At 38.3% G+C, this 16,186-nt stretch overlaps 1 long non-coding RNA gene across 1 annotated transcript; it reads right to left on the minus strand.

Annotated features, from left to right (window-relative positions):
• Positions 1–14,560: 14,560 nt before the first annotated feature.
• On the minus strand, positions 14,561–15,601 carry LOC113273831. Its single transcript, XR_003322630.1, has 3 exons — positions 15,456–15,601; positions 15,055–15,105; positions 14,561–14,788 (listed from the first exon to the last, which is right to left on the minus strand). It is a non-coding gene; the product is annotated as an uncharacterized LOC113273831 (long non-coding RNA).
• Between the last annotated feature and the right edge of the window lie 585 nt (positions 15,602–16,186).

Consider the following 16,186-nt stretch of genomic DNA (forward strand, 5'->3'; position numbering starts at 1 on the left):
TGTACATCTCGTTTTAATGAAGCCAAAAATATCTTCTTCAACTAAGGAAATTGTCTTATCTTTACCAAAATGACCACCAAGACCACTGCCATGTAGTTCTTGCATTAAATGAAGTCGCAATGAACCTTGAGGAATACATAGTCGATTATCCTTAAAAAGTGAAAAAGCGGGGGTCTAACAACAACACACAATATTTCTCTTACAAATCTGTATGGAAAAAATTGAATATAATTTTAAGAGAATCAACAAGACTCAATCAATTAAAAGTATATCAACGAGTTTATATCTCTCTCTTGATTTGATTTACTCAAGCAGGAACTGCGAGTTCTAATAAAATACAAGGAATAACTTGGACGGTACCAAAGACCAATATCAAAGGATCAATCAATAACAATCAACAACCAAAGGTTGGATTATTCTAATTGATGATCTAAATGCACGACCTGTATTATTTCAATTATAAAGATAAAACAATATAATGCGGAAATAGAAATAACACACCAGAAATTTTGTTAGCGAGGAAACCGCAAATGCAGAAAAACCCTGGGACGTAGTCCAGATTGAACACACACTGTATTAAGCTTACTCCAAGCTAACTTCGGACTGGACTGTAGTTGAACCCCAATCAGTATCCAACTGATCCAAGGTACAGTTGTACTCCCTACGCCTCTGATCCCAGCATGATACTGCGCACTTGATTCCCTTAGCTGATCTCACCCACAACTAAGAGTTGCTACGAACCAAAGTCGAAGACTTGATAATAAACAAATCTCTCACACAGACAAGTCTATCAAAGGATCAATCTGTCTCCCACAGATAAACCCTAAAAGGTTTTGTTACATCTTTTTATAATAATCAAGGTGAATAGGAACCAATTGATAATCCGGTCTTATATTCCCGAAGAACAACTTAGAGTTATCAATCACCTCATAACAATCTTAATCGTATGGTAGCGAAACAAGACGTTGCGGAATCACAAACAATGAGACGAAGATGTTTGTGATTACTTTTTATATCTTGCCTATCGGAGATATTAATCTCAAGCCAATCAATATGATTGTACTCGTACGATAGAAGATGCACGATCAGATCACACAACTACGATAAAAGTAGTATCGGTATGGATTCACAATCCCAATGAAGTCTTTAAGTCGTTAACCTGGTTTTAGAAGAATAAAACCAAAGGTTAAAGGAGAAACGACTCTAGCACGCAAACTAGTATCACATGTAAGGTGTGGGGATTAGTTTTGCACAGATACTAGAGTTCCCCTTATATAGTCTTTCAAATCAGGGTTCGCAGTTAAGTTACCTTGGTAACAAAGCAATCAATATTCACCGTTAGATGAAAACCTGATTTAGATTCAAGCTAATATTTCTCAACCGTTAGATCGAAAACTTAGCTTGTTACACACAAATGAAATGCACGCTTCTAGGTTTCTGTAACTGTACCCAAACGTGTACATTGTTGGTTCAATAATAGTTAGCCAAAAGGTAAGCCATATGAGCATTTCATATCAACCATGTTCTTATTTACCATAACTAGTTCAAATGACTTAAAGATGAACTAGTTAGAGAGTTGTTCAATTGCAAGGAAATCTCATGTACTATACAAGACATTATTGAAGCAAAGATGATTTGATTCACTTGAATCGGTTCATGAAATTTTATATCCACGGTTTGAAAACTGCATTCCTTAGTCTTTTTAACTTTAAGTTCATAAATCATCTTTAGATAAATAACCTTCTCAAGTTCGCAGACTAGGTTCGCGGACTTAAGTTACCGGGCAGAGTTTACAAACTCCAACAGAAATTCTCGGGGATGAGAACTTCTCCGGTTCGCAGACTGGGTTCGCGGACTTAGCTTCACGCAAATAGTTTGTCAACTCCAGCAGAAATTCTCGGGTTTGAGAACTTCGGCAGTTCGCGGACTTGGCTCATGCCATTCTTCCGGTTCTCTTGATCAAAAAAGTTCGCAAACTTTGGTTCAAGGAATAGGACTTATACATAAATGTGTTTCCATAACAATGCTTATGTCCATCATTGGTTATGTAATATAAACTCTCATTTCAATCATTGAAAAATTCTTAGAGGACGTTATGTAGTTGTTACACCATTTCTCGTCAAAGCAATTTTCAAAGTGATTGAAACATAACATGACTTTCGTCACTGGGTAAAGATAAACTTGATCGAAGCGAAAAGCTTACCAACACATATTTTGAGATATAGATAGGCGAGGTATACTCGGCTTGAAATTCCAAATATGTATAATCAAAGTTTATATATAGCATACGACTTTTTGTCTCAAAGAGTAGGAGATAGAGTAGATAGAATTTTGAGTGATAGATAAGTTCAAGTCTCCACATACCTTTTTGTCGATGAAGTTCCACCGGTTCCTTGAGTAGTTCTTCGTCTTGTATGATGAGTCGCCATGAATTCCTTGAGCTCAACTACACTTTCTATCCTATTGTTTGAGGGTGAAAACAGTTTCTGCTGATTTTGGTAATTTCGAGTTTGTGGGTGAGAAACGAGTCTAAACCCTAAACAATGTACTGCAAGGGAGTACTTTGATTCGAGAGATCAAGCTGTACAAATCCGTCCTAAACCAAGAAATGGTCGTTCCAGACTTGCTTCGGTCACAAAGTTAAGGAGAAGGGTTGGTCTAGGGAGGGAAGCGAAGAGAGTGTTGAGACCAGAATAGTTGATTCGGGAAGAGTAGTTGTTTGACGACTTGTATCAGAAAGTGGAAAGCTAACATATGGGAAAGCTAACAAGTGATTTATGAGTGTTGTATTCTCCTGGGAAAAACTTGTTTTTGGTGGAAATAGGTGAGACCTATTTATACAAGTCGCAACGAAACATACCATGGTCTCGTAAGAAGTGGAAACGGTTGAGTAAATGGAAAAAAATGGTAACGGGTAACGCCTGGAATTGATGTTTCCATAATGAAGGAAACGTTTCACCATTACTTCTTGTATTTACTAACCGCCTCACCCTTATGGAACTTTCCTGTAACGGGCGTAGTGTACGTCGCACGTTGTAAACTGCCAGATCAATACCCTGATGAGCATCCCCCAGTTTGTGACATGTTTTGATGTCTCGAGTGTTTCCGTGGAAAAAGTGTAGCATGTTGGTACGTGTGGCGTGGCCAAATGATTTGGCGTTTGTATCCAAGTTGGTGTCGTGACCAAAGAATAGGCATCATATCCAGGTTGGTGCCTTGACCAGAGAGTTAGCATCGCAGCCAAGTTGGTGTTGTGACCAAGAGTTAGCATCGTAGCGAACACATTTCCACGAGTCGTTTGGTGGCAGGTTTGTACGAATGAGATCAGCATCTCAGAAGGAAGGGTGGACGTAGATTGTTGCAACCCTTCGTTTGGCAACCAACGACATGGTTGCAGCGCTTGCATGCTCTTGGCACGACCAAATTAGGGTTTTGGCGTCGTGGCCAAGAGATTGACACAAATCGTTTGGTGGCAAATTTGTATGGCTGAGATTTGTATCTCAGGAGGTAGGTTGGTCGTTGATTGTTGCAACCCTTCGTTTGCAGCCACTGGCATGGCTTAGGCGCGGCCGAGCTAGGATTTTGGCGTGGTTTAGGCGCGACCAAAATTAGGGTTTTGGCATAGTTTAGGCGGGGCCGAAATTAAGGCTTGGCATTGGGCCAAAAGTTACCATGCGTTCGGTGGCAAGCTTGTACAGCTGAGATTTCAATCTCAGGAGGAAGGGTGTTCGTTGATTGTTGCAACCCATCGTTTGGCATCCAGTGGCATGTGGTAGGGCCGGCATGTCTTTGGCATATTTTAGGCGCGGCCAAAATTAGGGTTTTGGCAAAAACCGTGATGATTGGACTTGGGCCGGAAGTTTTCATGCGTTAGGTGGCGATCTTGGACGGCTGAGATCTGCATCTCAGATGGAAGGGTAGCCGTTGATTGTTGCAACCCGTCATTTGGAAGCCAGCGGCATGTGGTAGGGCCGGCATGGCTTTGGTATATTTTAGGCGTTGCCAAAATTAGGGTTTTGGCAAAACCGTGATGTTTGGCCTTGGGCCGGAAGTTTCCATGCGTTAGGTGGTGAACTTGGACGGCTGAGATCTGCATCTCAGATGGAAGGGTAGCCGTTGATTGTTGCAACCCTTCGTTTGGCAGCCAGCGGCATGTGGTAAGGCCGGCATGGCTTTGGCGTATTTTAGGCGCGGCCAAAATTAGGGTTTTGGAAAAACCGTGATGTTTGGCCTTGGGCCGGAAGTTGCCATGCGTTAGGTGGCGAACTTGGACGGCTGAGATCTGCATCTCAGATGGAAGGGTAGTCGTTGATTTTTGCGACCCTCCGTTTGGAAGCCAGCGGCATGCGGTAGGGCCGGCAAGGCTTTGGCATATTTTAGGCGCGGCCAAAATTAGGGTTTTGGCAAAACCGCGATGTTTGGCCTTGGGCCGGAAGTTTCCATGCGTTAGGTGGCGAACTTGGACGGGTACGCCATTGGCACTGTGGTGCGGAGATGTGGCTGGCATGGTATGCCATTGGCACTGTGGTGCGGATGGCATGGTTGGCATGTCTTGGCGCGGAGATGCGGCTATCATGGTATGCCATTGGAACTGTGGTGCGGATGGCATGGTTGGCATGCCTTGGCGCGGAGATGTGGCTGGCATGGTATGCCATTGGCACCGTGGTGCGGCTGGCATGGTTGGCATGCCTTGGCGCAAAAATGTGGCTGGCATGGTATGCCATTGGAACTGTGGTGCGGCTGGCATGGTTGGCATGACTTGGCGTGGAGATGTGGCTGGCATGGTATGTCATTGGCACTGTGGTGCGGCTGGCATGGTTGGCATGCCTTGGCGCGGAGATGTTGCCAGTTAGTATTGAGGGTTCTGACATGGAATATAGCGTATATAAAAAAAAGGTACCCCAGTAATTTTTACATAGGCATGTTGAATGACTCAATAAATGTGCTAGTGGTCGTAGTGACGTCATGTCAGATGTAAGGTTTTACGATTTTAACCCTAAGCTAAAAACCACCATCAACACCTAGTCCGAGACTTAGTTATAGTAGACTAGAAATCAAGACTTATAGTTTTGATCACTAACATTGACAAACATGCTTGATATAGCAACGCATGCGAGTTCGACTGAGCAATGCTCTAACAAAAAAAAATACCGTGTATCAAAAATCCAGCTTCTCCACCATTTTTTGTTCCACGGGTTTTCCAAATATCTTTAAAATCTTCATCATCTGGATAAACTTCTTTGATAAAATCAAAAGATACACTTTAATTGTTAAGAGTAACAAGAAGATGAGTACGTCGACTTAAAGCATCATCTACTGTATTTAACTTCCCATTTTTATGTCGAATAGATAATGTGTATTAATTAATAGTGGATAACCATCTATCATGCATTCTGTTCACCTTAGCTGATGTCTGAAGGTACTTCAAAGCTTGGTGATCCGTATTGACCACAAATTCTTTATGTACAAGATAAGGATGCCACTGCTTTAAAGCTTGAACTAAATCAATCAATTCAAGTTCATATGTAGACCATTTTTTTCTTGTATCATAATTCTTCTCACTATGATATGCCACGGGATGTCCCTCTTGAGATAAAATAGCACCAATGCTAACTATTGAAGCATCAAAATCGATTTCAAAAGTCTTGTTAAAATCGGGCATGGCGAGTATACGTGAGGTGCATAACTTTTATTTTAGAATATTGAAACTCTTGTCAGCTTCTTCTGTCCAAAACAATTTCTCTCCCTTTAAGAAATCTGTGAGGCCAGCAGCAATCGAACTAAAATTCTTCACAAAACGCCTATAAAATTATGTTAAGCCATGAAAACTTCTAACATCCTTAATACACATTGGTGTAGGTCATTATTTAATTGCTTTAACCTTAGTTTCATCAACTGCAATACCGGCATCAGAAATAACATAACCCAAGAAAGTGACTTTGCTTGAAAGAAACGTACACTTCTTAAGATTTGCATATAACATATTGTCAGCAAGTACTTCGAAAACCTTAGATAGATGTATAAGGTGTTCATCTTCCTTATGACTGTAGATTAAGATATCATCGAAATAAACGATAACAAAATGTCCAAGAAAGGGTTGTAGTACTTGATTCATTAGACGCATGAAAGTACTAGGAGCATTAGATAAGCCGAAAGGCATTACTAGCCATTCGTATAGTCCTTCTCGAGTCTTAAAAGATGTTTTCCATTCATCACCAATGCATATGCGAATCTGATGATATCCACTTCTTAAATCAAGTTTAGTGAAAACTTTTGCACCTACTAACATATTAATCATGTCATCAAGCCGAGGGATAGGAAATCGATAAGGAATAGTGATTTTATTAATAGCTCTGCAGTCGATGCACATTCTCCATCCACCATCTTTCTTGCTTACTAAAAAGGCAGGACTCGAACAAGGGCTCTTACTTAGACTTATTAGACCCTTTTGTAATAATTCATTTACTTGTATTTGAAGAATGTCATGCTCAGTAGGACTTAAACGATAATGAGCAATATTTGTTAAAGAAAATCAAGGAATTAAATCAATTTGATGTTGTAGATCTCTCAATGAATGCAAGGAAGTAGGCAATTCATCAGGAAATAAACTCTTGTATTTTCTAAGCAATGGTTGTACCTTTTTTGGAATGTCCACTTCAGGTTTAAGGGATTCATGAGAACTTAGTGTATGAGAATGTAGAGACTTGACTATAGAAGCCACTAAGGTACTAGTTTTTCCATCGTTGTGTTCTTTATAAACAGCTACAGTTTTGGAAGGAACCAAAATCTTCTTTTTCCCATCTTTATAAAAGGTACACGTGTTCTCAAAACAGTTATGAACAGTACGTATATCATACTGCCATGGTCTTCCAAGAAGTAAATGTGCTGCATTTATATTGATCACGTCGCATAAGACTTCATCATACCCAATAAATGAAAACTTAACAAGACACTGATGTGTAATATCTTGAGAAGAAGAATTATTTACCCAACCAACAGAATAGGGTTGAGGATGTGGAATCACTGATAAACCAAAATTCTTAACTACATCAGCTGCAATGTAGTTATCCATACTACCACTGTCTATAATCATGTCAACTATTTTTCCACCAAGAGAACATTTAGTCCTAAAAATACTATTACGCTGAGAATGAGAAGGTTGAGAAAGTAGTAATGGTCGTATCATACCAATGTAATGATCTCCATACATATGTCCAACTTCATCTGCTTCAATAGTCTCGTCAACATCAGATTCTTCCGACTCCAGTGTAGTATCATTAACCAAACCATTGTATTTGTGTAAATCCTCTTGACTACCTTGTACCAAACCATGAACTCTACGACATTCTGAAGAAGTATGACCTGGTATTGGCATTTATTACATTTTTCTCCTCTAAATTTAGCATAGGGATTCAAGTTTTTTTGTGGAGGAGTAAAAGATGTTTGGTTTTTATTTGGGAAACGGGTATTTGAGGTGTTACTTGGTATGGAAGTAACAGACTGGGATTGTTGTACGGACTGAAATTCAACTGGAATATGAAGAATAGGTGAAGTATTCTTTGGTGTAGGAGAATTAGTAAAATTGGTAGATCGAAATTGTTGTCTACTAGGGATATCATCTTGATAAGAAGAGCTCTCACTGTAATTATTGTATGAAGAAGAGGTTTTGAAGTTACCTTGATATTTTGGATTTTGTTTAAGAGGAAATCTCGCAGAATTAAGAATTCGTCGTTCAATCTTAATGTCATGTTGAATTGCTTCAACCAGGTTGTAAGCTGTTTGAATTATTCCTTCTTGGATCACTCGATTCAAACCTTTGATAAACCTTGCTACAAGTTGTTCTTCACTTTCATTAAGTTCATTACATGCTATCAAGTTGTAAAATTCAGAGACATACTCTTCCACTAATCTTGCACCTTGTCGACAAGTTTGAAGCTTAATAAAAAGTTGTTGTTTGTGGTCTCTTGGAAAGAACTTATCTCTTATGAGTTCCTTCATTCTTCTTCATGACTTTATGGTTGTTTACCAAAATTCTTGTGGTCTTCACCCACCTTAGACCACCATGCAACAGCTCCTTCCTTGAGTTTGTAAGCTACTAGTTTCACCTGAATTTGTTCTGGTACATCCATAAAGTTGAAAAAAGATTCAACTTCATAAAACCAGTCTAGTAACTCTTTTATTTTGAACCTACCACTGAATGTAGGAAAATCAACCTTCAGTTTGTAATCAGGTAGAGACCCATAAGAGTTTTGATTTGTTCGTGTATGTCTTTCTCCAGCCCAATCTCTTCCTAGATATTCTTCAACGTCATCTTCACTACTGCTAAATTGAGGGTTAGCAAATTTCTGGTGAGATTGATAGCTGTCTCTTTCATACTGTCTAGTATGATGATTTTTTTTAACTCCTTCTGTGGTACGGATGTCACGGGTAGAATTATATTTCTCTTCTTCTCTTGAAGCATACTTCGATTTTGAATGTTTTCCTTCTTCCTGTGAGTTATTTTCATTGTCAGAAATTTCTTCTTTTCCTGATTTTCTTCAACCATCAGAATTTTCTTTGAGATTCATCTTCTTTTGCATATCTTCTAAGATGCTTTGTATACTTGCAACATTCTTGTCAAGTTGATCTAATCTATCGGTAGCTTTTGCAAACTCTGCTCTTGTGATTTGGTCACCCATAGAAACTAACTAAAGAACCTTTATATATATATATATATATATATTAGGGTTGAATTACGGAAGCGAATTGAGGATCTGTTTTGAGATAAGAATCTCAAAATGTTGGCTCGATGCCACTTAATGAAGAACAAGCTAGAAGAATGCAATACGGAGATTGCAGGTGATGAGAAGGGAACAAGCTAATTAATGACATTCTAAATGGTCCAAAAAGATTATTGGATCTATCCCATCTTTAAAACATACTTTGGTGGTCAGTTACAGGTTTGTTTGATTTCCTTAAAGATCAAAATGGTAATCTTTATTGTGAACGCTTATATATTATCCTAAATGCTAGTTTTGATATGGTGGAAGAAATGGTGAATATCGGAAGAAAAAAAATTATTTGACCCCATGTCATAAAAGCTCTGGCTCCGTTACTGACGACACCCATTACAGTTGTACCATGGATCCTAGATAGACTAACACAAAAAGTTAATCACACTACTATCTCAGAGTACAACTACATGATAATTTTCTTTTTTAGAAGACTCACAAGTTACATACGACCCTAAAAAGGGCTTATTAAAACCATTAATTTAAATATATCTAAGAAAGTATCATTTCTACCTGGTCAGCATACACAAATAACCTATCAGAAATAAGATCATCCAATAAATGGTACATACCTCGTGCTACTTTCACCAGAAAAATACATCTTCACCCAAAAAGACAAACTTAGAGAATTAGAAGCCTGAATTTCATCAGTGAAAGAGCGCACATAAAAATTGAAACACTTCATGAAACCTCTGGAACATCTTCTGAATACTCCATTTCATCGGGTATCTCATCATCATTATCATCATTGCCCTTATTTCCATCCTTGGCATCAGCAGCTTTAGCCTTCTGAGCATGTGACAGAGCTTCTCTCACATGCAACCTCCACCTATTAATTTGGAAACAACCACACAAAAAAAAAAAGAGATAATAAAGCTATATCAACAACACCTATATATTTGTTGGAGATATGCTTATGCACGAAAGAGAGTTCAGTTTTATACTTCATCAGATGCACAAAACGACGCTTGTTCAAAACCCGAAGATCTTTGCATATCCTCTTGATCTGGAAAGAAAAATGAAACAGAATGAGATGAAATGGCACCAAAAACACCGCATCACTACGGTGAAAATTGACATAACATTATGGACCAGATAATTAGCATTCACAGCATCCTTTACAGGAAATGAAATATCACATCAGACACCAATGCAGCTTTCAAATTCGGAATATCCAGCTCAAGACTGAGGTGATTTAATAAATCAAAAAAACAGTACCCTTTTGGTAGTTGAACTATGATCCTTTAAAGATAAGCAAGCGTCATCATGTGCAACAAATGGGATCGAGTGGTAGAGTTGTGCCAAAAAAGACTTGCTCTTTGAAAGAGTAAACTTCTTAGTAAAGCAGGTAAACTCACTTTGATTAAGAGTGTGCTAATGAGCATTCCCGTTTACTACTTCTCCTTATTCATGTGCCCCCATTCCATTATTCTTCAAATTGAGAAAGCCATTAGGAACTTTCTTTGGCATGACTCTAATAATAACAAAAAGCACCATTGGGTGGGATGGAAAAGAATTAGTAAGCCGCTTCAGTTTGGTGGTTTAGCTATTCGCAACTTAAAGAAGATGAATAAATGTCTCCTTATGAAGTGGTGGTGGAGATTGGGCAGAGAAAGAAATGCTATTTGGGCAAATATTGTTGAGGAGAAGTATGGGTTTGCTGATGGTGGCTGGAGAACAAAACAGTGTAATGCTGCCCATGGTGTTAGCATCTGGAAACAAATTGGAGCAGTTCAAGATGATTTCTTTGATAAAGTTCAGTTCAAAATTGGCAAAGGGAACAAGATTCGAGTTTGGGAGGATAAATGGTTTAATCAAGGATCTATGGCTGATCTTTGTCCTAATCTTTACAGAACTTCAATTGCGAAATTCAAGACTATTAGCGAGGCTTATTGTGCTAACTCTGACGGCTTTTATTGGGAGCTTGGTCTAACTCATCGCAGATTCAACGCGGTGGAAATTGGGGAACTGTCTCTAGCCTTCTCTATGTTCGACTCCATTGTTTTCTACCCCGATGAAGAAGACTCTTTGGTTTGGCTGGGAGACAACTCGGGTAATTTCTCTGTCAAATCAGCCTATTATCTATCTTCTTCAGATTCTACTTCTGCTTCTTTCCCTCATAAGCAGGTCTGGTCTAAGGCTTGGCCTCACAAGGTTAGTTTTTTCCTTTGGAAATGCGTGTTGGATAGACTACCAACCTTAGATAATCTTCCAAAAAGAGGTTCTGTTCTTGTTACTCCTAGTGGGAACCCTCGTATTAATGTTTGTTGTTTGTGCAAACAAGGTGCCGAGTCTAATGCTCACTTATTTTTAACTTGCTCTTTCACAACTCAAATGTGGAGATATTTCTACCTCGAGTCTGGTAGATCTGTCAATCTAACCGGCACCACCTTGGACATTACTAAGAATTGGTCAACAACTTGTTTATCTCTTCGTGGTAAGGAGGCGTGGATTCGCTTATATGCTGCTATCTTTTGGGTCACTTGGCTGGAAAGTAACAACCGTACTTTCAACTCTAAGGAAACAAAGGTTGAGGACGTCATTAATGACATTAAGTTAAAAGTCTTTCAATGGGCAAGTTATACCCCTTGTATGTCAGGTATTTCAACTACTGACGTGATTGTAAATTGGAGGGAGTTGTTCTTTAGACCTCCCTGATCCTTGTTTTTCTTTGTTTTTGGGTTTGTCCTTCCTGCTAGTCTTCTAGCTTTGTACCCTTGTTTTTTTATTTGGTGGTTAGCTGCTGTTTTTGGCTGCTAATCTTCTCAATATATCTTTTCTTTATCGAGCAAAAAAAAAAAAAAGCAAGCGTCATCAGCGAAGGAGAGTGAGCATGCTTTTTCAAGGACTTCAAGTGGAGTCTCGGACCACACAAAATCTGAAGCCAAAACAACCACTTTTTCTTCTTCTTCTTTAATAGAGAACAAATTTCTGGTAACGAGTAGACGGGGACTAATCTTTTCTGGGGCTTTATAATTTAAAGCCAGAATGTAGGTTTCTGCAGATGTGGAAGTCGGTTTCGTCACGACGACTCTGCAAAATAACTGTCAGCAGACAAGTGTAAGAATCAGATATGTCTATCACGTAAAGAAGGCAAAACTACAATCAATTAACTATGATACAGTTGTCTTTTTGGGGGAGACAAAGAGTGGTCGGGATGGGTTGTGGAAACACAACTAGGGGTCTGGATGAATTGTGAGTTCATCCACCGTTCCTTTTGCCTTTTAAAAGAAATCTTGATCGCTCTTTGAGTGGAATCCGTATTCAATTTAAGTTCAAACTGCCGGCGATTCAAATTTCTCTCATGTGTCGCAGCCTCCACCCTTTCCTCCCTTTTTCCCTACGTGTCTTTCATACAAATAGTTTTTAAAACTACCCAAACTGACCTGTTCCTTCGACAAGTAGATAACTCTTTCATTGATCATCGAAACTGTTTCACAAATCTACCTCTCGCTCTGTGTGGTAGTTCTTCATTACGGCTCCTGATTTTTTCAGGTATTATCTTCGTCTCTCCCTAGCATTGTATTTTGTTATATTATCTTCGTCTCTCCCTATCATTATATTTTGTTATTATAGATTCAGAAAATGATATAATAAAGTTGACGATGTTATGCAGAGTCAAGTTTCGACCAAATATCGTGTCAGTTCCTCTTAGAGTCTTGGTTGTTCACTGTAAATTTGAACGGTACATCTTTTTATTCTGTAGAGTTGGTGACGTCGCTGGAGTTGGGTATAACCTACCGGCAATCATTTACCGTTCTTTGGATCTTTTAGGAAAATCTTGATCGCTCCTTTCCGTCTCCCAAATTCAACAAACGTTGAAAACTACCGGCAATCATACGTGGTAGAACCTACACTTTTTTCTCCTTATTCTCCCTACATGTCTTTCATGCAAGTCGTTCTCATATCTACCCAAACTGACCTATTTTTTCCCAAGTAGTAGATTAGTATCACTTTTTCACAAATTGATGGTCTTGGGTTATCGGAACTGTTTCACAAATATCCCTCTCTCTCTCTCTCTCTCTCTCTCTCTCTTTCTCTCTCTAATTGTTCTTGCACTCCGCGACGACTTATCTTCGTCTCTGCATATCATTATATTATGTTCCTGTGGATTCAGAAAAATGAAAGAAAACAAAGTTGAGGATTTTCAAAATTGTTCTTGCAAGCAAAATTTTTGGGGTTTTGTTATGATGTTTTGTACAGCCAAAAACGTAAGGTGTCTTTTATACAAATTTGTTCCGCTAAGTTTCCCTATTTAATTTTTATTGTTGTTCTTTCCTTTTCAATCACTATTAGTTTGATCTACTTTGTGCATTTTATCGACTGGAATTGGTGCCCGAGTACTTCTTTTTAGTTTGATTATTTTCAAGACGCGAGAATGGACGAAAGCTTAATAGCATCAAATAAGCATGAAAGAGAGAGTGTATAACTATCATCCTTTGCAAAAGGTAAATCTCTATCTGTTTCGGTGTTGAGTATATTGTTATTCGCAATTTGAATTTTTAAGTTACATGTTTAGTTTTTTTTGTTCTGTGTTTGTATACTGTCAACTGCCTTACAAGTTTATATATTACCACTGTTTTCTTTGCATACCATATCTGTGCATACCGCTGTTGAAGATCCTTGGTTTCATGGATGGTTATAAAAGGCAAATAATATTGTGACGATTTTCTAAAAAAAAAAATTTGTTGCTTTCTTCCGTTGGTGTTTCATCACAATGAAGTAACTAATTAATATTTTTTGTTGTTGCAAATTTTGCATTTGAAGCCTTATATGGGGGCTTCCATGAATGGCAGATGGTTTATTTATTTTCACTTCAATCATCTTTTCTGCGTGTAACGAGTATTTTTCCGTTCTTCTTTCAAATTATGGTTCATTTGATAGTCACATTTAACATCCAAATTCTAGCAGAAAAGGATATGGAGTCAGAAAGAAAATGTTGTGTGCTGTAACTGGTGATGCTTGATAGATAATCACGCGGTAGCGAATTATTTTTCCAAGGATTGATTCATCTTAAAATTAGATTGTTGAAATTTTCTTTTTTTAGTTGTTCATAAGATTTAAAGAAATAAGCTATTGCATTGTTAACCAGGTGACAAAGATTGAAGAAGGGTCTTCAAAAACGCACAAGACAGTTCAAAGCTCAGCAATTTATTGTTCGAGTGTTGAGTCTTTTAGTTTCGACTCTTGAGCGTACTAGATCACAACATCGATTTAATTCTTTTGTTGTTGTATAATTTTTTTGGAGACAGAGAGCAAAATTTAGACAATTTTTAGAATGAGCAAATTTATTTAGCAATTTATTTACATAATTCAAAAATCTTATTAGGAACAATTGAAATGCTTAATTACGTGAGTGACCAAGCCTTCTCTATTTTGCTTTGAAGGTTGTTAATTAAATGTTTTTGCATTACATATTCTTTTGTGTTTGCAACCACATATTACTACGTACTTGGCAATTGGATTGTGTACGCACATTTAAAAATGCTAGAGTATTTGAATCCGCTGGCGATCGGTTGGGAGTCCCGGTTTGTGTATTCTTTTGCTTCTTACCCACTTCCTATCTTTAGAAAAGTTGTTTATGTATTCAACGAATGTGTATGGAAAACTTTAATGACTCTTTTGCTAAAACAAATGTGTAGGCAAAATTTCAAAGTTAGGAACTACCGTGAGTGAAATTGGTATTGTCTCTGCGAGGATCACCAAGTCGAACAAAAGAACAAAAGCAACACTGTGTTCCCTTTGATGGTTTACTAAAGAATATAAAGCATCAACAAGTTTTTGGGTACTTAAATTATGACTATCGAGATGGGAGAAAGACTGTTAACCTGGCATCCCATTTACCAACGCTAAGGAACTTCCTCGGACCAACCATTTGGCCGAACTGAGAATAATCGACCTTAGTTATTACCAAACGAATACAGTCTTTGGTTAATAAGTGTTCCCTTTGGCCACTATCACTTGCCACTTTAGCGCAGTTAATTCAGCCGCATTATAGTCCATTTGTAAGTGCTTTTCTGTTGAAATATGTAATGAAATTTAGCATACTAGGAATTCATTTAAACTCTACATTATAGTATACATCGCATAGAACCTATCTGCCAAAAGATCAATGTTATCTAGAATAATTCCAACCAAAAGGGTTCAGATATGTTGAAAACACAGCTAGATATTAAAGACCACCGCGCCGAAGACGCACGAGAGGTTGAGCCCAGGCCGAAGGCCTGGGTGATACCCTAGTACTAATAATAATAAGGTAAGGAGAAGGAAACAGAAGCCTAACCTGCTCAAGACAGTAGAGCATGGGATTGTAGTCTTCTGCTCCGTCGAACATCTATCATTCAGGACATCAAAACAAAGTAATCAATACTCATCATACATACATAGAAAATAGCAATCCAACAAAAAACCCATACATACACAGTTACGTGGGACTCTCAATACTTTTAGTATTATCAAAACAGCTTAATTACAAAGCTCTATAAGTAACCAGCATCATCAACACCCTAATTAATACATACACTCCGAGTCCGACGGATTGTTTGTATGACACTACTGATGATACAGAACAGAAAAACTTCTTGTTGGATACCACACAATCTTCCTTGGGACATTCATAAATTGATCACTCTTAACATAACAAAAATTCAGGCGTTGTATTGGAAAAAAGAAACTCATATTTACCTTGGTGACAAAAGTTCCATCGGATGATAAAAATTTAGTAGCGTGTTTAATTGATGTAGTAAGCAAAGATGCCTGATCCCAAGTAGTAGCGCGAGAATCAGAAGACAATCCACCACGCATTACAACATCAAAACCAGTAAAACCATTTTCAGTCATACGTTTCCTAATAGTATCTCTGCACACACGAGTAGTGATATCTTCTTGTATTGAAATTGCGCCTAGAATAGGTGTAATCGGATGGAGATCAACACCAAGAACAAAACCTCCTTTCGAAATTCTAGCAACAGCAAGTTGCATCCAACCACAGCCAGCACATAGGTCTAATACAGATTTAGTATCTTTACCTAGAAAACGGAATTCAGAATTTAAACTATTCAACGTCACTGCTGCTCTAGCTTTTTCCTCAATCGATTCATCTCGTCCTCGTTTACCCATTTCTCTCTTCTCTGTGCCGTCTAGGGTTTCTTTGAGAGATTTTCCGTTCTGAAAACCGATTGAAATTGATTTGTTCCGACTTATATTATATCCATATGAGGAAGTTACCCTCGTTACAATCAGCATGTCTTCCTTAGAGCAAGGGTTATGGAGTAAGTGTTCTCATTCAATATGAATGATTATCACTGAATTTGCTCAAATTAGGTGCTACTATGGAGTGAAAACACCCACTCATTCATGAATAATCACTGATACACTTATTGGGGCGAATGAGTGGGCAAAAGGGGAGACTAAGC

This window comes from Papaver somniferum, chromosome 4 (assembly GCF_003573695.1).
Source record: "Papaver somniferum cultivar HN1 chromosome 4, ASM357369v1, whole genome shotgun sequence".
Taxonomy (NCBI): Eukaryota; Viridiplantae; Streptophyta; class Magnoliopsida; order Ranunculales; family Papaveraceae; genus Papaver; species Papaver somniferum.